The sequence below is a fragment of the Hordeum vulgare genome, chromosome 4H (genome assembly GCF_904849725.1).
Source record: "Hordeum vulgare subsp. vulgare chromosome 4H, MorexV3_pseudomolecules_assembly, whole genome shotgun sequence".
In the NCBI taxonomy this organism is placed as follows: Eukaryota; Viridiplantae; Streptophyta; class Magnoliopsida; order Poales; family Poaceae; genus Hordeum; species Hordeum vulgare.
In genome coordinates this window covers 478,049,123-478,072,245 of record NC_058521.1, presented here as the reverse complement: position 1 = coordinate 478,072,245, position 23,123 = coordinate 478,049,123, and the positions used below count along the sequence as shown (strand labels likewise).

Genomic DNA, 23,123 nt, shown 5'->3' with positions numbered 1-23,123 from the left:
ATGCCTTCTAAACTGTGACGGAAGGAGTAATTTTATATTAAAGTTAATATAAAATTAAGTTATTTATTTTAGGAAGGAGGGAGTAGTATATGATTTGGATTGCTTAAGCACTTCTAATTCAATATTGATGCAAACAAGAGTAATATACAACACTTAGATATAAATCACTTGTTTTAGGAGATGTTAAAATAGATATAATATACCTTATACATAACAAGCAAGAATATAGTAGCAAAAACTGCATCAACAACTTTCACCACGCGACGAACTGGATCCCATTCACTAGGTTGATGAAGGATCCATAGTGTAGTTTGGATGAGTAACTTTTGTTAGAAATTACTTAGCAAAGGGTGTGTCCAACCCCGAACAGTCGTGTCTTTTCTCTCTGAGCCACCTGTTCTGAACGGATGCCTCCGAACAGGCGCTTCTTTTTCCCACCTTTTCCAGATATATGTATATTCGAGAATCAATAAAAACAGGACTAATCGTCCATTCATATTCAATCTCATTTTAGTCTAACATGTTATCAGCGGTTGAGTGGCGGCCCTCGCCCCGGCGGAAAAGCATCCAAGCGACAACCTCTCCCTGTGAACGAAGAACAAGGGCAATGGCGTCCATCTATCTGGAATAATAGAGAACGTGAATGATGACGCCATCGGCTTCGTCTGGCGTCGGCCCCGCTGGACTGGAGCGACGGCTTGGCCTCCGGCGTCGTAAACAGTGGCGGGCCCTCAAGCGCTCGACGTCGACGAACTTCATGAGAGGAAAGTCAAGGAATCAAGGAATGAATCGGAGTCATACCTTGATTTCATCGTTATACTAACAAGGTGCTTCTTTCCAATTTAGTCACGCATATACTACTGTAATTGCTATCTGAAATTAGTACCTTTAGCCCTCGTAGTTGCAGCGCACGGAGGCATCGAGCCTTTGACGCATCAGCGGCCAGTTCGGGTTTCTTGCACGACGTAGTGGCTCCACTGGCACGCCTTCCCGCGGCCCATGCGACACGGCCGCCTAAGCATCAAGCGGCGGCTGCGCCTTCCTCGGACCTTGCGTGTCCGCGCTCCCGGCGACCGACGGAAGCGACGGCCATGGACGCTCATGTCGCGGCAGCGCCCACCCTGTTGTGATGCCCCACTGCGGTGGTTGGCACCGACGCCCTCTGGCGCCAGCGAGATACGGCCGGTGCGCTGCGCCCGCATCCTCTAACGGCCTTGTGTCTGGTACCCTCCTGTGTGGAGATTCTTCCAATAAGAACGAGTGCGGCAGGAGCACATCTCACCGCTGGTGATGCGGTCAGCCAGCCGGGGGTGTCTTCGCCTGTCGGTCACAAGATTAGGGATTGAGAGATGAGATGTGGCTGGATTTGCTCCTCGTTGCTTTCTCCCTTATCCGATCAGTTGACCTGGCTCGGTATTTTTAGCGATGGCTGCCTTCCTTGGCCCATTTTCTTGCTTACTGGGTCACCCGAGCGTGTTCTCCTGTGAAGGCACAATGAGATCCTTCCTCTCCTTTATCCCGCGAGCCAGAGCAACGACGGCGTGATGTCATTCCCAAATGACGACTATAATCTCCATTAGCCACACACAGCACGGGGGAAGAAAAGATTGGGGCAACCTTATACCTTTGGCGATTTTCAGTTTAACCCATGTGATTACTCTTATTCACAAATTAGTCTTCACACTTCCTGTACAATGCAATAAGCAATCATGCTTACTGAAAATTACAGATTAAGCCATCGGCTGTTAAGTATTTGGATGTGAGACCATCATGAGGATGGTTATTGCAGACATGGTCTTTCTGGAAAATGTTATATTTGCAACGTATACGATTTTAGTGCAATAACTAGATTATACAATTGAAATTAAACTTATTTGGAATCATAAAGTATTGGTGGCATCTACTGCATATTTTGCAGATTATCCATCACTGTCGTGAGATCTACGTTTTGTCATTTTGACAAGATGATTATCTTCAACGTGCTCTTCCAAATATTAATGTATATATAGCCTGACTTTTTATTTGTGAATCACAAGGTATTGATGACATCTACTGCACAATTCACAGATTATTCATCATTACTGTGAGGTCTACATCTTGTCAGTTTTACAAGATGATTACCTTCAAAGTGTTTTTTTAAATATTAGTATTAAATGTGACTACCTCAAGATATCATAAGGTAATATTGGCATCTACTGCAAAGTCTTGCAGATTATCCAATATTACTGTGAAGTCTACATCATGTCATCGTGGCATATGACCACCTTCAAAAGTGATTTTCTTAAATATAGCATAACATAAGGTAATAGAATTATGAACATCTACTGACAAAAGTCAGACTATGTTTTCTTTTACTGTGAGATCTACACCATATTGGTGATTATCTTCAAAGTGTTATCCTATATAAATTGAGGTCTACACATATGGCTATAAGGCATCAGCCGTACTAGAGCTTGCTCCTCCGAAGCATTCATTCTTGTTGTTCACTAAAATATTTTACTCTCATAGTAAATATTGTTCTTGCACATTTTGCTTGAATATGTCATAGGAAACCATGAAAATATTTGCATGTACATGTGAATACCTTCTATTACATTCGCAAAATGCATGGCAATGGAGCCTATGTCACTATTTCTAATTATAGTGTCATCCATCCATCAAGATGGATACCATAATTTATAACGAGTGTCTCAAACACTATTGCAAGATCCACATCACATTGTGGTTATTATTTTCATAGTGACTAAGCAATGTTAAAATTGCGAAGTCTATGTTTTGGCCGTGACTTTAAAGTCACACTTTTTCTCATGAATGAAGCCCAAAACATTAGCAACGATTTCATTGCATGGACTATATTGAAGGTTTACACCCCATGTTCACCAAGTTTCACCTTGGCAGAATTTGCTGAACAAGATCATTCCATCCATATATTTTATTTTACTTCAAGAAGTAAATTAAATAATACATGATCATTTCATGTAACATATGGTTATTCTATTGATGCACATGTGCATTTTATATGTCACCAACTTCACTTGGTTCTCAAACTAAGTACACAATGGATGAATACAAATTCACCTTGAATTTTCGCTCAAGAGAAACATGCTGCCATGAGCACATCGTGAATGATCTCCCATTCGTTTTTCAAAGACATCAAGTCTTATCGCGGCTCACAATTCTTTCACCTTAATCAACTTCAAGTTGAGATCTCATAATCAAAATCTTCATATGCAGATCCGATTGAAAATCCATTAATACACTTTACATCCTCTAATGATGGTACTACCATTTTCCATAATGAAGGAACATGGAATTTCTTAAAATCATCAGACTCACCCCACAGGTGTTATACCATCATTTGAAAATCTTGTTGGTAGGGAATACCAAGTCAGTGGCAACGAAATATAACCATGAGCACTTCAAAGTAACGTGGTGGCTAAAATACAACCAAAGACAAAATTACCTCTTAATAGGGAATAGATCGTTTTCAAATGATCACAAAGATAACTTTCAAATTTGTCAAATGTGTGGTTACATAAATATCGTACATATGATTACCAAACCCTCAAACATACTGTCAAACCATATCGCAAATTTATTAAAAGGCAAATAAGTTCATTAGGATATTTGAAAATTTGCAAACATACAACCAGAAAATATTCTCGTAAATGATGTTCTCAAATCTTCATCAGAAGGAGATCCAAAAATATAGTGCAATAAAAGAATGCTCAATTCTTTTGTGCCTATGATATGTTTGCGTAATTCACTTTTCAGTAATATGGGAGACCTCATGTAATATACCGATTATTCCCAAAATATTGTTTGCCTATACTTGTAGTACTACATGTAGTGCAATATCCAATATCCTATTTCTTGAACATTATATTTGATAAATTTTTGAATGTATGAATCAAATCATACTCAGTTTTGTTGCTTACAAAATAATTTTCTAAATCTTACAAAATATTTGGCTTTAAGCCTTACAATCCTGGTTTGGGGCTGATTAGAAAATTATTGACAATTCTGTTGGTCACAACTTAACAAGTTGCAAAATTTCCCAAATCATCAGATTTTATGTGCACCACATGTGTGATAGGGGAAATTAATTTAAGCCACTCTCATCTTACAATTTTAAATGAGCCACTCATTCTTCCTTGAACACATTCAGAAGATATGTGGATTAGTCAACCATTATGTTGTCTTATATAGATACTTCATGGCACTCATGGAAACATTTACAAAATGATTTCAAGTGTGTCTCTTGTCACACACAACCACGAATGACCTTACCAAATTAATCGCTCAACTTATTGAAGTAAGAGAAAATTATCCTGGACAACAAATATACCCATTCAAATGGACAATGTTGTTGAACCCATTTCATTAGCAATGGTACCTTATGTACATACCCAGAATAGTGTAATTCAATATCTTATGAAAGATACTGAAATTAATTGCATGACCAATCTTAAAGAATTGTAAATTTACGAGCCTCTTGCTGGAAAACTACAACCTTACACACCGTAAGTATGATATAAACCATACCAACTGCATAACATACTACTTTCCCCTTGTAGTAATTACGTGGAAACCAACAAAGTATTTCCTATCTGCGATAATTCGATTAAATACCGATATCACCACTCCAGCGTACATCAATGGGCTCTCAGAGAAATTAGGGATCTTTGTGAGGAATAACAATTTATCCGTCAATCAAAATTATTCATAACCCATATGTTGATTGCATCAGCAATAAGGTCATTTCCAGCATTAGGGGGAGATTAGTACCACAAAGAATGCCGACAAATAAATTAGAAATGTTATTTACATTCAGTCCTTATATCCACATACTCAAAGAATCTGAACTAGAAGTTTAGAATCACATATTTGCAACTCGTTGCAAATCTACCACATACGTTTACTGATGACAAAGGTGTCACTCAAATTTTATATTCCTCCAGTGAAGTGTCAGAAAGAGTGGAGGTACCTGATAAACCACTCTTGTCCCCAAATGAGAGCAATATGGGGAGAAATCTCACCACATGAGATATAATCTCGCATATGCTTCCGCGGAAACAGAGGAAATTTGATCCTCAACCAGTAAATGTAATTCAACATCAAGTTGAAAGACACCTCATCGGATGCTCATCATCCAAAGCCCGGCATAAATGTGCACAAATTTTTTGGTGCTGGGACATCGAAACATCTTGACTCCATTGTTGTAGGAAATCACAAGGAGTTAAAAGGAATAAATACATTTCCACAAATTTCGTCGATTCCACTAGAATCATATAAAATAAAGACTACATTTTTCGTCATATATTTCTTCTCAAAATTGCTAAAACCTTTTGGGCCCTGAACCAAAATCCATGGTAGACTGCCTCTTGTACTCATATTGGTTCACATAAAAGGAAGGAAGTAATGAAGAATAGCACTCGCTCAGCAAAGAGTGGTATTTACCACAGTAATACCTACTACTCATTAGTATCTCCCATAAGGAATACTAAAAACTTCTCATTTATAGACAAAGTCAATGAGGTGGTGAGAAAGCGAGGCTTGTAGAAAAAGGGTTCACACAGAGACCCGACATCAAATTATGATGTAACATACACTCTTGGTATGAGTGGAATTATGTTTTGATAATAAATATCATTGGCAATACAAATAATATTATCCATGCAGTTAATGGATGCAGTAACTACATACTCATATGAGTAACTCGTTTTGGAAATTTATAACGAAGTCACTGATGGGCTTACAATTCCAAATCCAAAATAAATCGCAACATATTTGTGTAAAATTTCAGAAGTCACTCTATGGCTCAAAATAGTCGGAAATCATATGGTACTACCGACTAAATGATTTTGTTCTTCCCAAGGATTACTCAAAGAATGATGATTGTTTATGTGTTAACAAAGGAATACCAAATTTGAATTCTTTATATCACCTCAGTGTATATCAATGATTTCATCATCAATGTCTCTACAAGACCTAAACATACATCAAATCATCTCAATACGGAAAATTTGGATTTAACCAAATTTAGCTTAAGTTTACAGCTTGAGCATTCTATCAAGAATATGTATCAGTCTACATATATCCAAAACATATACGAGAAGTTCAGTGTGGATATATCATAATAACAAAAAGACATGTATGGTCATACTACCTTTGATAAGGTACAAATCCATTCACACCTAGGGGTGATAATGAAGTGATACTAGGACCTGAAGTTCTATATCTCACTAATGTCAAAGCACTCGTATACTCACAAACTACGTCAGGCCTGACACTATATTTTCTATCTTTATTCAGAGTGCAACCCCCAACAAAAGGTATATGGTTCATATAATTAATATCATCTTATATCTGAAGATTACAGTAAATCTTGGATATTTCCATCAGCAAATAGAAGATATGAGCATGATATGATGTAATGATATTGGCTCTTTATTTGATCCAAACGGCACCACATCAATGAATGAATTTGTTGCAATAGCATTGATATGGAAGTCGTGTAATTGGACTTTAATGGATAATCCCACTTATCATTCTCACATAATTGCTTTATCTAAAAGCATTGCAAAATATGTATGGCTTGGCAGAATGATTAACCACACTCAAATCATGTGGTTGAGATTCATCAGAATCACATAACTTGATTTAAATTTATCAAGATACTTTCACTTGTATTACTCAATACCTATAGGTTATATGAAGAGCAATATCATAAATCACATTGCTCGGAAATTACTTATCCTCACGAATTATAGAAAAGTGAGGAAATAATTTGCAAACAAAATACCGTGATAATCCTAAAGATTATACAAAATCTCATGTTCATGTCAATGGAATTGGTATGAGACATCCTCCATATTTGCAAACTTCAGGGGGAGTAATCTCACAAACTATAACCTATTAACAATCATGAGTTTGCATATATTGTACTCTTTTTTCCTTGATGAGTTTTCCCTAATGGTTTCTCATAAAAGGTTTTTAACGAGATAATATAAACACAAGTGTCTATATATGCCATATCATTTTCTCCTTATATTTTTCCCACTAGGTTTTAAAGGAGTTTTCAGTGGCATGTACGATTGTACTCTTCTCCCTTATGAGTTTTCTCTCAAAGTTTCTCATAATGGTTTTTAGTGAGGCAATATCTTCTCAAAGATCGTATGTCATACTTACTATTTTCCCTATCGGGGTTTTTAAAGGAAGTACTCAAGACATATTAATTGTTCTCTAAACTTATTGATGAGTTTTCTCCTTCTTCAAAGGTTTTTCTCATATGAGTTATCAAGAGACAATAGTCATCATATGTTGCATCATTTTCTCCTTATTTTTCCCACTCGGTTTAAAGGAGTTTTAGCAACATATCTACTCTATTCTCCTCATATTTTCCCACAGGGTTTTTGGGGGAGACTCTCAAGATTATATGGAAGATTTCTCAAGATGGAAGATCTATATGCAAGAAGCTTTCAACAATGAAACATTCAAGGAACGGTGTTGTACAAGGGGGAGTGTTAGAAATTAATTAGCAAAGGTGTGTCCAACCATGAACATTCATGTCTTTTCTCTCTATTGCCAACAGGCACCTGTTCTCGAGGGATGCCTCCGAACATACACCTCTTCTTCCCACCTCTTCCAGATATATATATACTTGAGAATCAATAGAAACAGGACTAATCGTCCATTCATTTTCACTCAATCTCATTTTAGTCTAACAACTTTTACTAACTAGGAGCGGGCACCATTTACTACGACGCACGTCACGAACGTCAATTACATTGATGGGTAACTTGCAGCACTCCATCCGGACCATAAACACACCTGACGGGGGATAACCCTAGGGTAGGCTCAATGTGTCTACTCCTTCACCTTTCGGTATAGTACGGAATGGATGGCACCTCGTACGCCGGCTCCTTCTGGCCGGATGCGAGGCCCACACCAGCGAGGGACACGACGGCTCGCCATCCGGCTCGATGGCTAACCGCTAGCCGGACGGTGAGCACCCGTCGCATCAACGCGACTGATGCGACAGGTGCACACGACTAAATACAAGATTGCGTCAGCTCAGATACTATGGAATGGTGTATGTGAGGTTACAGTGGAGGTGGTCGTATTGCTGACCGGCGCCGGTTGCGACCCGTCGGCTTCGCACAGTGTCGGCCTGCCTCCACCCACTCCATTACGTGTCCCGACATGGCTACAGTGGAGGCGGTCGTACCGCTGACCACACCCGGATTCCGGGAGACAACGGCCATAGTGCGGCCCATACCATGCATGAAGGGCACACACCAATACCAACGCCAGCCGGCGGGCCCCAACATCCGATCGGACCCGGCAGCCGGCGGGCTCCACAAGCGACGAGACTTCTCAGCAGGGGGGCGCTGTCCAGCCGGAGAGACTGCCAGCTCGGTCCCCCCTAAGTACCATATATCCATATTGTAAGCCATGGGGTCGCCTATAAAACCCCCTGGCCCTTCTCCATGCAGAGGTTCGTCCATTCCCACGCACGAACACACATACAAGAGAGGTAGAACACGAGCTGGCTGGCTCCTTCTTCCTCCTCCGTCGAACAGCTCAAGGAGAGCATTGTAGTTCCCTTGGTCCATCAATCACTAGCTAGGACTAGGGGTGTTACCTCCCACGGAGGGCCCCGAACCTGGGTACATCGTGTGTCTCGCACCGCTAGTTACCAATCTCGTTCCCAAAGCCTGCCGGTGTCCTTTCGGCCCCAACCACTCTCGATAAGCCACCCCATGGCATATGTCCCGATAAAACAACGACAGTTAGCGCCCATCGCCGCGACGTCGGGTGGAGTTACGCTCCGGGCGGGACCCCTCACCAACTCCACCGGATGCCTCACGTCCGGACTGATCAACACGCCCGTGGATCTTGCCCCCGCGGAAGCTTCCGCGGTGCTGACTGTCGCTCCGCCTGCCCCGCATGCTCCGTCGCCATCCCCATTGGCGAACCACGTTATGGCGACGTTGCCACCGACGTTGACCGCCTCGGTGCCCACTTCAGCGGGCTGCGCCCTGACAACGAGCCCCACAGCCTCGACGTCGCCCTCGATGTTGATGCCCTCCGTGCGCTCTTCAGCAAGCTGTGCCTCAATGACGCGCATGCGCCCGACGATTACCCTAGCGAGGTACTCGACTACACCGATCCACCATCATTTGTGGGATCCTGCGCTCTGCACGACGTCGTTGCCCCCTCCATCCTCATGGAGGTGATGGTCGCTCGCTCCAGCACTAGCTCGGGTCATGTCAAGGCCCCGGCAGACCCTATTGCAGCTCGTTCGGGTCCATCCGACCCTCTCCGCGCCACTCTGCGGAGGATGAGCACCCCCATCACGCCGTGTGAAAACCCGGCCGCCGCCACGGCCGAGCTGGAGGAAGCCCGCAAAATGCTATTCGTGGAAGGCATCACCCTAGCAAATGCCAGGCGACGGATGGAGGTTGCGCAGCACGAGTACAACTCCGCCTACGGCATCACTCCAGCTAGCGACGGGCCCAGTCGGCGAGCCGACATCCTGGGCGGCAAGCTGCCCATCTACGACAACCTCGCAGCCAACATGTGGGTCACCCAGGTGGCCATGAGGAGATGCCCACCATGGAGGACGAGGAGCGTCCACGGAAGGAGAAACACGTCCAGGACCTCCTCGCCGCCGCCAACGAGCAACAAGGTCGCCTTGACCCGGACCATTCCTTCTCAAAATCCCCTAGCTTCGACTGCGAGGATCCGCGGGTGCCCATCAGCTGCCAACGGCCCAGCACTCTTCCTCCCCCTGTGGCACCGGTCGGAAGACCGACGCGAGCCGCTACAGGCGCTTTTAGCGCCCAAACGAGCAACCGGCGGTGTCCTGCCGGCTCCGCGAGGGGGAGGCGATCGGCCGCCTCGTGCCCCTACGCCGCCCACGCGGCAGGAGTGGGCACGCTCGCCCGCGCCTGCCGTTCGGCCAGAACTCATGGCCCGACTCCGATTGCGCGTCACCCGCAGCGAGAACAACGCCCACACCCGCCTCGACCGGCTGGCACATGTTGGGGAACGTCGCATGGGAAACAAAAATTTTCCTACGCGCACGAAGACCTATCATGGTGATGTCCATCTACGAGAGGGGATGAGTGATCTACGTACCCTTGTAGATCGTACAGCAGAAGTGTTAGAGAACGCGGTTGATGTAGTGGAACGTCCTCACGTCCCTCGATCCGCCCCGCGAACAATCCCGCGATCTAGTACCGAACGGACGGCACCTCCGCGTTCAGCACACGTACAGCTCGACGATGATCTCGGCCTTCTTGATCCAGCAAGAGAGATGGAGAGGTAGAAGAGTTCTCCGGCAGCGTGACGGAGCTCCAGAGGTTGGTGATGATCTTGTCTCAGCAGGGCTCCGCCCGAGCTCCGCAGAAACGCGATCTAGAGGAAAAACTATGGAGATATGTGGTCGGGCAACCGTGAGAAAGTCGTCTCAAATCTGCCCTAAAAGCTCCATATATATAGGAGGAGGGAGGGGGACCTTGCCTTGGGGTCCAAGGGACCCTCAAGGGGTCGGCCGAGCCAAGGGGGGGAGGACTCCCCCCCCAAACCGAGTTGGACTTGGTTTGGTGGGAGGAGTCCCCCTCCCTTCCCACTTCCTCCCTCTTTTTTTTTTCTTTTCCTTTGATTTCCTTCTCTTGGCGCATAGGCCCCTTTGGGGCTGTCCCACCAGCCCACTAAGGGCTGGTGTGTCTCCCCAAATCCTATGGGCTTCCCCGGGGTGGGTTGCCCCCCCCCCGGTGAACTCCCGGAACCCATTCGTCATTCCCGGTACATTCCCGGTAACTCCGAAAACCTTCTGGTAATCAAATGAGGTCATCCTATATATCAATCTTCGTTTCCGGACCATTCCGGAAACCCTCGTGACGTCCGTGATATCATACGGGACTCCGAACAACATTCGGTAACCAACCATATAACTCAAATACGCATAAAACAACGTCGAACCTTAAGTGTGCAGACCCTGCGGGTTCGAGAACTATGTAGACATGACCCGAGAGACTCCTCGGTCAATATCCAATAGAGGGACCTGGATGCCCATATTGGATCCTACATATTCTACGAAGATCTTATCGTTTGAACCTCAGTGCCAAGGATTCGTATAATCCCGTATGTCATTCCCTTTGTCCTTCGGTATGTTACTTGCCCGAGATTCGATCGTCAGTATCCGCATACCTATTTCAATCTCGTTTACCGGCAAGTCTCTTTACTCGTTCCGTAATACAAGATCCCGCAACTTACACTAAGTTACATTGCTTGCAAGGCTTGTGTGTGATGTTGTATTACCGAGTGGGCCCCGAGATACCTCTCCGTCACACGGAGTGACAAATCCCAGTCTTGATCCATACTAACTCAACTAACACCTTCGGAGATACCTGTAGAGCATCTTTATAGTCACCCAGTTACGTTGCGACGTTTGATACACACAAAGCATTCCTCCGGTGTCAGTGAGTTATATGATCTCATGGTCATAGGAATAAATACTTGACACGCAGAAAACAGTAGCAACAAAATGACACGATCAACATGCTACGTCTATTAGTTTGGGTCTAGTCCATCACGTGATTCTCCCAATGACGTGATCCAGTTATCAAGCAACAACACCTTGTTCATAATCAGAAGACACTGACTATCATCGATCAACTGGCTAGCCAACTAGAGGCATGCTAGGGACGGTGTTTTGTCTATGTATCCACACATGTAAATGAGTCTTCATTCAATACAATTATAGCATGGATAATAAACTATTATCTTGATACAGGAATTATAATAATAACTATACATTTATTATTGCCTCTAGGGCATAATTCCAACAGTCTCCCACTTGCACTAGAGTCAATAATCTAGCCCTCACATCACCATGTGAATTACATTGTAATAAATCTAACACCCATACAGTTCTGGTGTCGATCATGTTTTGGCCGTGGAAGAGGTTTAGTCAGCGGGTCTGCTACATTCAGATCCGTGTGCACTTTGCATATATTTACGTCCTCCTCCTCGACGTAGTCGCGGATCAGGTTGAAGCGTCGTTTGATGTGTCTGGTCTTCTTGTGAAACCTTGGTTCCTTTGCTAAGGCAATGGCACCAGTGTTGTCACAGAACAAGGTTATCGGATCCAGTGCACTTGGCACCACTCCAAGATCCGTCATGAACTGCTTCATCCAGACACCCTCCTTAGCTGCCTCCGAGGCAGCCATGTACTCCGCTTCACATGTAGAATCTGCTACGACGCTTTGCTTGGAACTGCACCAGCTTACTGCACCCCCATTAAGAATAAATACGTATCCGGTTTGCGACTTAGAGTCGTCCGGATCTGTGTCAAAGCTTGCATCGACGTAACCTTTTACGGCGAGCTCTTCGTCACCTCCATACATGAGAAACATCTCCTTAGTCCTTTTCAGGTACTTCAGGATATTCTTGACCGCTGTCCAGTGATCCACTCCTGGATTACTCTGGAACCTACCTGCCATACTTATGGCCAGGCTAACATCCGGTCTAGTGCACAGCATCGCATACATGATAGAACCTATGACTGAAGCATAGGGGACGGAGCGCATATACTCTCTATCTTCATCAGTTGCTGGGCACTGAGTCTTACTCAATCTCGTACCTTGTAAAACTGGCAAGAACCCTTTCTTGGACTGTTCCATTTTGAACCTCTTCAAAACTTTATCAAGGTATGTGCTTTGTGAAAGTCCTATCAGGCGTTTCGATCTATCCCTATAGATCTTAATGCCTAGAATGTAAGCAGCTTCTCCTAGGTCCTTCATAGAGAAACTTTTATTCAAGTAACCTTTTATGCTCTCCAAAAGCTCTACGTTGTTTCCAATCAGTAATATGTCATCCACATATAATATTAGAAACGCCACAGAGCTCCCACTTACTTTCTTGTAAATACAAGATTCTCCAACCACTTGTATAAACCCAAATGCTTTGATCACCTCATCAAAGCGTTTGTTCCAACTCCGAGATGCTTGCACTAGTCCATAAATGGATCGCTGGAGCTTGCACACCTTGTCAGCATTTTTAGGATCGACAAAACCTTCGGGTTGCATCATATACAACTCTTCCTTAAGGAAACCGTTAAGGAACGCCGTTTTGACATCCATCTGCCAGATTTCATAATCGAAAAATGCAGCTATTGCTAACATGATTCTGACGGACTTAAGCATCGCTACGGGTGAGAAGGTCTCATCGTAGTCAACTCCTGGAACTTGTGAAAAACCCTTTGCCAAAAGTCGAGCTTTATAAACGGTCACATTACCGTCAGCGTCCGTCTTCTTCTTAAAGATCCATTTGTTCTGAATAGCCTTGCGGCCCTCAGGTAGTATCTCCAAAGTCCACACTTTGTTCTCATACATGGATCCTATCTCGGATTTCATGGCTTCTAGCCATTTGTTGGAATCTGGGCCCACCATTGCTTCTTCATAATTTGCAGGTTCATTGTTGTCTAACAACATGATTGATAAGACGGGATTACCGTACCACTCTGGAGCAGCGCGTGATCTCGTCGACCTGCGTGGTTCAACAGAAACTTGAACTGGAGTTTCATGATCATCATCATTAACTTCCTCCTCAACCGGCGTCGCAATGACAGAGGATTCCCCTTGCCCTGCGCCACCATCCAGAGGGATGAGAGGTTCGACAACCTCGTCAAGTTCTATCTTCCTCCCACTCAATTCTCTCGAGAGAAACTCCTTCTCGAGAAAAGTTCCGTTCTTAGCAACAAACACTTTGCCCTCGGATTTGAGATAGAAGGTGTACCCAACTGTCTCTTTTGGGTAACCTATGAAGACGCATTTTTCCGCTTTGGGTTCCAGCTTTTCAGGCTGAAACTTTTTGACATAAGCATCACATCCCCAAACTTTAAGAAACGACAACTTTGGTCTTTTGCCATACCACAGTTCGTATGGTGTCGTCTCAACGGATTTTGATGGTACCCTATTTAAAGTGAATGCAGCTGTTTCTAATGCATAACCCCAAAATGATAACGGCAAATCAGTAAGAGACATCATAGATCGCACCATCTCTAACAAAGTACGATTACGACGTTCGGACACACCATTACGCTGTGGTGTTCCAGGCGGTGTTAACTGCGAAACAATTCCACATTGTCTTAAGTGAGCACCAAACTCGAAACTCAGATATTCACCCCCACGATCAGACCGCAGGAACTTGATCTTCTTGTTACGATGATTTTCCACTTCACTCTGAAATTGCTTGAACTTTTCAAATGTTTCAGACTTGTGCTTCATCAAGTAGACATAACCATATCTACTTAAATCGTCAGTGAAGGTGAGAAAATAACGATATCCGCCGCGTGCCTCCACGCTCATTGGACCACACACATCGGTATGTATGATTTCCAACAAGTCACTTGCACGCTCCATTGTTCCGGAGAACGGAGTCTTAGTCATCTTGCCCATGAGGCATGGTTCGCACGTGTCAAGTGAATCAAAGTCAAGTGACTCCAAAAGTCCATCAGCATGGAGTTTGTTCATGCGCTTTACACCAATATGACCCAAGCGGCAGTGCCACAAAAACATGGCGCTATCATTGTTTACTCTAACTCTTTTGGTCTCAATGTTATGTATATGTGTATCGCTATCAAGATTCAATATGAACAATCCTCTCACATTCGGTGCATGACCATAAAAGATGTTACTCATAGAAATAGAACAACCATTATTCTCAGACTTAAAAGAGTAACCGTCTCGCAATAAACAAGATCCAGATATAATGTTCATGCTCAACGCAGGCACTAAATAACAATGATTTAAGTTCATCACTAATTCCGATGGTAGTTGAAGTGACACTGAGCCGACGGCGATTGCATCAACCTTGGAACCGTTTCCTACGCGCATCATCACTTCGTCTTTCGCCAGCCTTCGTCTATTCCGCAGTTCCTGCTTCGAGTTGCAAATGTGAGCAACAGAACCGGTATCGAATACCCAGGCACTACTACGAGAGCCGGTTAAGTACACATCAATAACATGTATATCAAATATACCTGATTTTTCTTTGCCCGCCTTCTTATCTGCCAGATACTTGGGGCAATTGCGCTTCCAGTGACCCATACCCTTGCAATAGAAGCACTCTGTTTCAGGCTTAGGTCCAGCCTTGGGTTTCTTCGGCGGATTGGCAACAGGCTTGCCGCTCTTCTTCGAATTGCCCTTCTTGCCTTTGCCGTTTCTCTTGAAACTAGTGGTCTTGCTCACCATCAACACTTGATGCTCTTTACGGAGTTCAGACTCTGCGACTTTTAGCATCGCAAACAACTCGGCGGGAGACTTGTTCATCCCTTGCATGTTGTAGTTCAACACAAAGCCTTTATAGCTTGGCGGCAGTGATTGAAGGATTCTGTCAGTGATAGCTTCTTGCAGGAGTTCAATCCCCAGTTCAGCTAGACGGTTTGAGTACCCAGACATTTTGAGCACATGTTCACTGACAGACGAGTTTTCCTCCATCTTGCAAGCATAGAATTTATCGGAGGTCTCATACCTCTCGATCCGGGCGTTCTTCTGAAAAATAAACTCCAACTCCTGGAACATCTCAAATGCTCCATGACGCTCAAAGCGACGTTGAAGTCCCGGTTCTAAGCCATACAAGACTGCACATTGAACTATTGAGTAGTCCTCCTTACGTGCTAACCAAGCGTTCTTAACATCCTGATCAGCAGTAGCGGGTGGTTCATCTCCTAGCGCAGCATTAAGGACATAATCCTTCTTCCCAGCTTGTAAGATTAGCTTAAGATTACGAGCCGAGTCTACAAAGTTGCTTCCATCATCTTTCAACTTAGCTTTCTCTAGGAACGTATTAAAATTCAGGATGACTGTCGCGTGAGCCATGATCTACAACACAAATATATTCAAAGTGGACTTAGACTATGTTCAAGATAATTAGAGTTCAACTTAATCAAATTATATGCTAAACTCCCACTCAAAAAGTACATCTCTCTAGTCATTTGAGTGGTTCATGATCCACTTACACTATCCCAAGTCCGATCATCACGTGAGTCGAGAGTAGTTTCAGTGGTAAGCATCCCTATGCTAATCATATCAGCTATATGATTCATGATCGACCTTTCGGTCTCATGTGTTCCGAGGCCATGTCTGCACATGCTAGGCTCGTCAAGCTTAACCCGAGTGTTCCGCGTGCGCAACTGTTTTGCACCCGTTGTATGTGAACGTTGAGTCTATCACACCCGATCATCACGTGGTGTCTCGAAACGACGAACTGTAGCAACGGTGCACAGTCGGGGAGAACACAATTTCGTCTTGAAATTTTAGTGAGAGATCACCTTATAATGCTACCGTCGTTCTAAGCAAAATAAGGTGCTTAAAAGGATTAACATCACATGCAATTCATAAGTGACAGGATATGGCCATCATCACGTGCTTCTTGATCTCCATCACCAAAGCACCGGCACGATCTTCTTGTCACCGGCGCCACACCATGATCATCCATCAACGTGTTGCCATCGGGGTTGTCGTGCTACTTATGCTATTACTACTAAAGCTACATCCTAGCAAAATAGTAAACGCATCTGCAAGCACATATGTTAGTATAAAGACAACCCTATGGCTCCTGCCGGTTGCCGTACCATCGACGTGCAAGTCGCTATTTCTATTACAACATGATCATCTCATACATCCAATATATCACATCACATCATTGGCCATATCACATCACAATCATACCCTGCAAAAACAAGTTAGACGTCCTCTAATTTTGTTGTTGCATGTTTTACGTGGTGACCAAGGGTATCTAGTAGGATCGCATCTTACTTACGCAAACACCACAACAGAGATCTATGAATTGCTATTTAACCTCATCCAAGGACCTCCTCGGTCAAATCCGATTCAACTAAAGTTGGAGAAACCGTCACTTGCCAGTCATCTTTGAGCAAAGGGGGTTACTCGTAACGATGAAACTAGTCTCTCGTAAGCGTACGAGTAATGTCGGTCCAAGCCGCTTCAATCCAACAATACCGCGGAATCAAGAAAAGACTAAGGAGGGCAGCAAAACGCACATCACCGCCCACAAAACCTTTTGTGTTCTACTCGAGAAGACATCTACGCATGAACCTAGCTCATGATGCCACTGTTGGGGAACGTCGCATGGGAAACAAAAAATTTCCTACGCGCACGAAGACATATCATGGTGATGTCCATCTACGAGAGGGGATGAGTGATCTACGTACCCTTGTAGATCGTACAGCAGAAGCGTTAGAGAACGCGGTTGATGTAGTGGAACGCCCTCACGTCCCTCGATCCGCCCCGTGAACAATCCCGCGATCAGTCCCACGATCTAGTACCGAACGGACGGCACCTCCGCGTTCAGCACACGTACAGCTCGACGATGATCTCGGCCTTCTTGATCCAGCAAGAGAGACGGAGAGGTAGAAGAGTTCTCCGGCAGCGTGACGGCGCTCCGGAGGTTGGTGATGATCTTGTCTGAGCAGGGCTCCGCCCGAGCTCCGGAGAAACGCGATCTAGAGGAAAAACTATGGAGATATGTGGTCGGGCAACCGTGAGAAAGTCGTCTCAAATCTGCCCTAAAAGCTCCATATATATAGGAGGAGGGAGGGGGGCCTTGCCTTGGGGTCCAAGGGACCCTCAAGGGGTCGGCCGAGCCAAGGGGGGGAGGACTCCCCCCCCCCAAACCGAGTTGGACTTGGTTTGGTGGGAGGAGTCCCCCTCCCTTCCCACTTCCTCCCTCTTTTTTTTCTTTTCCTTTGATTTCCTTCTCTTGGCGCATAGGCCCCTTTGGGGCTGTCCCACCAGCCCACTAAGGGCTGGTGTGTGTCCCCAAAGCCTATGGGCTTCCCCGGGGTGGGTTGCCCTCCCCGGTGAACTCCCAGAACCCATTCGTCATTCCCGGTACATTCCCGGTAACTCCGAAAACCTTCCGGTAATCAAATGAGGTCATCCTATATATCAATCTTCGTTTCCAGACCATTCCGGAAACCCTCGTGACGTCCGTGATCTCATCCGGGACTCCGAACAACATTCGGTAACCAACCATATAACTTAAATATGCATAAAACAACGTCGAACCTTAAGTGTGCAGACCCTGCGGGTTCGAGAACTATGTAGACATGACCCGAGGGACTCCTTTATAGTCACCCAGTTACGTTGCGACGTTTGATACACACAAAGCATTCCTCTGGTGTCAGTGAGTTATATGATCTCATGGTCATAGGAATAAATACTTGACACGCAGAAAACAGTAGCAACAAAATGACACGATCAACATGCTACGTCTATTAGTTTGGGTCTAGTCCATCACGTCATTCTCCCAATGACGTGATCCAGTTATCAAGCAACAACACCTTGTTCATAATCAGAAGACACTCACTATCATCGATCAACTGGCTAGTCAACTAGAGGCATGCTAGGGACGGTGTTTTGTCTATGTATCCACACATGTAAATGAGTCTTCATTCAATACAATTATAGCATGGATAATAAACTATTATCTTGATACAGGAATTATAATAATAACTATACATTTATTATTGCCTCTAGGGCATAATTCCAACAGCACAGTCGGCCCTCCTAGAGGAGCAGGGCCCAATCGGTCCGGCATGCTTTGGCCCCCGGATCCACGAGGAGCCGTTCCCAACGGCTTCACACGCCCCCGCGATATTCCAAAGTACAGCGGCTCCGCCAAGATGGAAGACTGGCTAATCGACTACACCACCGCAATCGGCATCGCTAGGGGGAACAAGCGTGTAGCCGTCCGCTACGTGTTGCTCATGCTGACCGGCTCGGCCCGGACCTAGCTTAATAGCCTATCGTCCAACAACGTCAACACTTGGGTTGACTTCGAGGATTGGCATAGGCATAGGCTTCATCGCTGGAGTCAGCGTCTTCAAGATCCGTCTCGCCGGCGCTGCCGTCGGGGTTGTCAAAATCCAGCTCGTACTCTTCTTCCGGAACCGGACTACCATCGGCCTTCTGCTCGAAGGTGTATTCGTCCCACAGGGAGAACGATGCAAGATCGCTGGCCCGCATGAGCAGCTCATCCTCAAATGCGGCTAGCTCCGCCTCCGTGCCGGCACGCTGTGCCATGAGAGGCCCAAGTCGAGGTCCGAGTACCACAACTTGGCAACTCAAAGCACCATGTACGCTCCGGCTTGTGTTGTCGACGCGCGCCAGGCGCTCACCCGAGCGCTCCCCGCCTTGAGCCACCGCGACAGCCGGCTCATGGAAGCCGGCTCCACTTCATCCATCCAAAGGGTGTGAACTACGGTCAGTCTGGACTCCTGAAGCCATGCCACGGATCATGCCAGCTCCCGCAGGCGAGCTTTGGTGGCGATCGCCACCTCGTCCACGGTCCAACCGGCAACCGCCTCAACCTGGGCGCCCGCGGCCCGTTGCTCATTGCGGTGGGCCTCCACGGCCGCATCCGCCACCTCCCGCATTCCTGGGAAGAGATCTGGGGAGCAAAAACGGGAGCGTGATCTAAGAAAAAGGAAAAAGAGTTCGAATCGGCACCAGAAAAGAAAAGCAAGCCAAGGAGGACTCACTGTTGAGGAGTATGTCGACTTCGCCAGCCTCCTCCTCCAGCTCGCGATCCCGGGTTGCAGATGCCTGGACCCGACTGGCGAGCTCAGCTTGCGCAGTCCGCGCCGCCTCGACCTCCTCTCCCAGCCGGGTGTCCTTGTCCTTCAAGGCTGCAACGTGGGGCTGCATCCCGGTGCTTTAACTCCCCGCGATGGACCTCGACCAGCCGCTCAAGATCTGCACCGTGGGACGCTTCCTTCTCCGACATGGCATCGCGACGGGAAGCGTCCCGAAGCTCCAACTCCGCACGATGGGCCGCCTCGCGGTATTTCTTCTCCGCCTGAAGAAGCTCCACCTCCCGCTGCAGCCTGGTGCCCTCCTCTCGAAGGGCGTCTCGCTCCTGACCATCTCGGGCCTTGTGCCTCCTTGAGCTGGCTCAAGAGTGTGTTGTGAGAAAGCACCTGGTGGTCGTGATCCTCGTGTAACGGAAGAAGAAAAGAGTTAGCCACGAGCAAGACTCGACCCAACTGATTCCTAGCCGGCCCGACTCTCGAGGCCTACACCCAGTGGGTCCACACTCGCGTGCCCCCATTGGAAGAAGAAGAAACAACTAGCCGCGAGTAAGACTCGACCCGGCTGATTCCCAGTCGGCCCGACTCTCGGGGGCTACACCTAGTGGGGGCGCTCGCGCGCCCCCACTCGAAGAAGAAGAAACAACTAGCCACGAGTAAGACTCGATCCGGCTGATTCCCAGTCGGCCCGACTCTCGGGGGCTACACCCAGTGGATGCGCTAGTGCACCCCACTCAAGCAAAGAAAGAAGAAAAATCCCAAAGAAGACGCAGGGGGGGGGGAACTTACCCCAACTGACTCCTCAAGGCAGAGCAACTCGTCCTGCGCTGCCTGGGCCGCCTGCATCACATGATTGCGGCATTGGGCGAACTATGCGATCAACGCGGGGACCCCGCTCACCAGGGCGTCGTGGGCTCCTCCCGAGGGTTCGTGCCAACCGCGCCCTAGGTCTCCATCAGCCGGTTCCGGGAACTAGAGCCGGCTCCAGGAGCAGCCAGAACGCGCATTGACATGACCACAGTTCCATCCCTTGGAGGCGTGCTCCTAGCTGACTCGCTCGGCCCGTCGGGCTGGCGAGGATCCTGCATGGCGGGGACCTCAACCCTTGGGCCTTTGTCGCCCGCCTTCGACGCTAACCCGTCCGGGCCATCCGCTCCGCCGCTCGGGGTATCCATCCTTGGCGACGGGCCCTCAGTCTCGGGCCCATCCATCGGCTCATCTCGTGTGGCGTTCGGTTGGGCCTCGGGCGCTTCGGGCGCCACCTCGGGCCGCTCCGACACATTTTCGAGCCCCGGCTCAGGCTCCTTCGCGGCATTCGCCGCACTCATGTCTGCGCCCGTCCGCTCACCGGCCTGCACATCTGCTTCATCGCTGGAGTTGGTGTCTTCAAGATCTATCTCGCTGGCGCTGCCGTTGGGGTCGTCAAAAGCCAGTTGGTACTAGTCCTCGAGAACCGGACTGCCATCGGCCTTCTGCTCCAAGGTGTATTCGTCCCACGGGGCGAACGATACAAGATCGTTGGCCCACACAAGTAGCTCATCCTCAACTGCGGCCAGCTCCGCGTCCGTGCCGGCATGCTGCGCCATGAGAGACCCAAGTCGAGGTCCGAGTAACACGACTTGGCAACTCGAAGCGCCATGTATGGTCCGGCTTGTGCTGCCAACGCGCACCAGGCGCTCACCCAAGCGCTCCCCGCCTCGAGCCACCATGACAGCCGGCTCATGGAAGCCGGCTCCACTGCATCCATCCAAAGGGTGTGAACTACGGTCAGTCCGGCCTCCTGGAGCCGGGCCACGGATCACGCCAGCTCCAGCACGCGAGCTTTGGCGGCGATCACCACCTCGTCCATAGTCCAACCAGCACCCGCCTCAACCTGGGCGCCCACGGCCCACCGCTCCTTGTGGTGGGCCTCCACAACCGCATCCTCCGCCTCCCGCCTTCCCGGGAAGAGATCTGGGGAGTAAAAACGGGCGCGTGATGTAAGAAGAAGGAAAAAGAGTTCGAATCGACACCAGAAAAGCAAAGCAAGCCAAGGAGGACTCACTGTTGAGGAGTATGTCGACTTCGCCGGCCTCCTCCTCCACCTCGCGATCCTGGGTTGCATACGTCTGGACCCGGCTGGCGAGCTCAGCTCGCGCAGCCCGCGCCGCCTCGACATCCTCTTCTAGCCGAGCGTCCTTGTCCTTCAAGGCCACATCATGGGATGCGTCTCGTTGCTTTAACTCCGCGTGATGGACCCCGACCAGCCTCTCGAGATCTACACTATGGGCCACTTCCTTCTCCGACATGGCATCTCGATGGGCAGTGTCCCACCACTCCAACTCCGCACGATGGGCCGCCTCACGGTCCTTCTTCTCCCCCTGGAGAAGCTCCACCTCCCGCTGCAGCCGGGTGCCGTCCTCTCGAAGGGCGTCCCGCTCCTGACCGGCTCGGGCCAGCCGGTCTCGAAGATCAACCAACTGTCCCTCCGCCTCCCTGAGCCGGCTCAACAACACGCTGTGAGAAAGCACGTAGCGGTCGTGATACTCGTGCAACAAAATAACAAAAGAGTCATCCGCGAGTAAGACTCGACCCGACTGATTGCCAGCCGGCCCGACTCTCGGAGGCTACACCAGGTGGGTGCACTCGCGCGCCCCCACTGGAAGAAGAAGAAACAACTAGCCGCGAGTAAGACTCGACCCGGCTGATTCCCAGTGGGCCCGACTCTAAGGGGCTACACCCAGTGGGTGCGCTCGCGCGCCCCCACTAGAAGAAGAAGAAGAAACAACTAGCCGTGAGTAAGACTCGAGCTAGCTGATTCCCACCCGACCCGACTCTCGGGGGATACACCAAGTGGATGCGCTAGCACGTGCCCACTTAAGCAAAGCAAGAAGAAAAAATCCCAAAGAAGATGCAAGGGGACGAAAAACTTACCCCAATCGACTACTCGAGGCGGAGCAGCTCGTCGTGCGTCGCCTCGGCCGCCTGCACCACATGATTGCGGCATTGGGCGAACCCTATGATCAGCGTGGGGACGCCGCTCACCGGGGCATCGAGGGCTCCTCCCCCAAGGTTCGCGCCGGTCGCACCCCAGGTCTCCGTCGTCCGGTTCCTAAAACTGGAGCCGGCTCCACGAGCAGCCGGAACGTGCGTTGACACGACCACGGTTTCGACCCCTGGAGGCGTGCTCCTAGCCAGCTCCCTCGACGCATTGGGCTGGAGAGGCTCCTGCGTGGCGGGGACCTAAACCCTTGGGGCCCCATTGCCCGCCTTCGACGCTGACCCGTCCGGGCCATCCGCTCCGCCACTCGTGTCTCCGTCCTTGACGGTGGGCCCACGGTCACGGGCCCGTCCGTCGGCTCGTCTGGTGTAGCGTCCGGCTCGGCCTCGGGCGCTTCGAGCACCACCTTGGGCCCCTCCGGTACATTGTGGAGCCCCGGCTCAGCTCCTTCGCGGCATCCGCCGCACTCACGTTCGCGCCAGTCTGCTCGTCGGCCTGCACATCCGCTTCCCGGTG

At 48.0% G+C, this 23,123-nt stretch overlaps 1 long non-coding RNA gene across 1 annotated transcript; it reads right to left on the bottom strand.

Moving 5' to 3' along the window:
- Positions 1-310: 310 nt before the first annotated feature.
- LOC123446657 lies at positions 311-1,769 on the bottom strand. Its single transcript, XR_006631421.1, has 2 exons — positions 887-1,769; positions 311-753 (listed from the first exon to the last, which is right to left on the bottom strand). It is a non-coding gene; the product is annotated as an uncharacterized LOC123446657 (long non-coding RNA).
- Between the last annotated feature and the right edge of the window lie 21,354 nt (positions 1,770-23,123).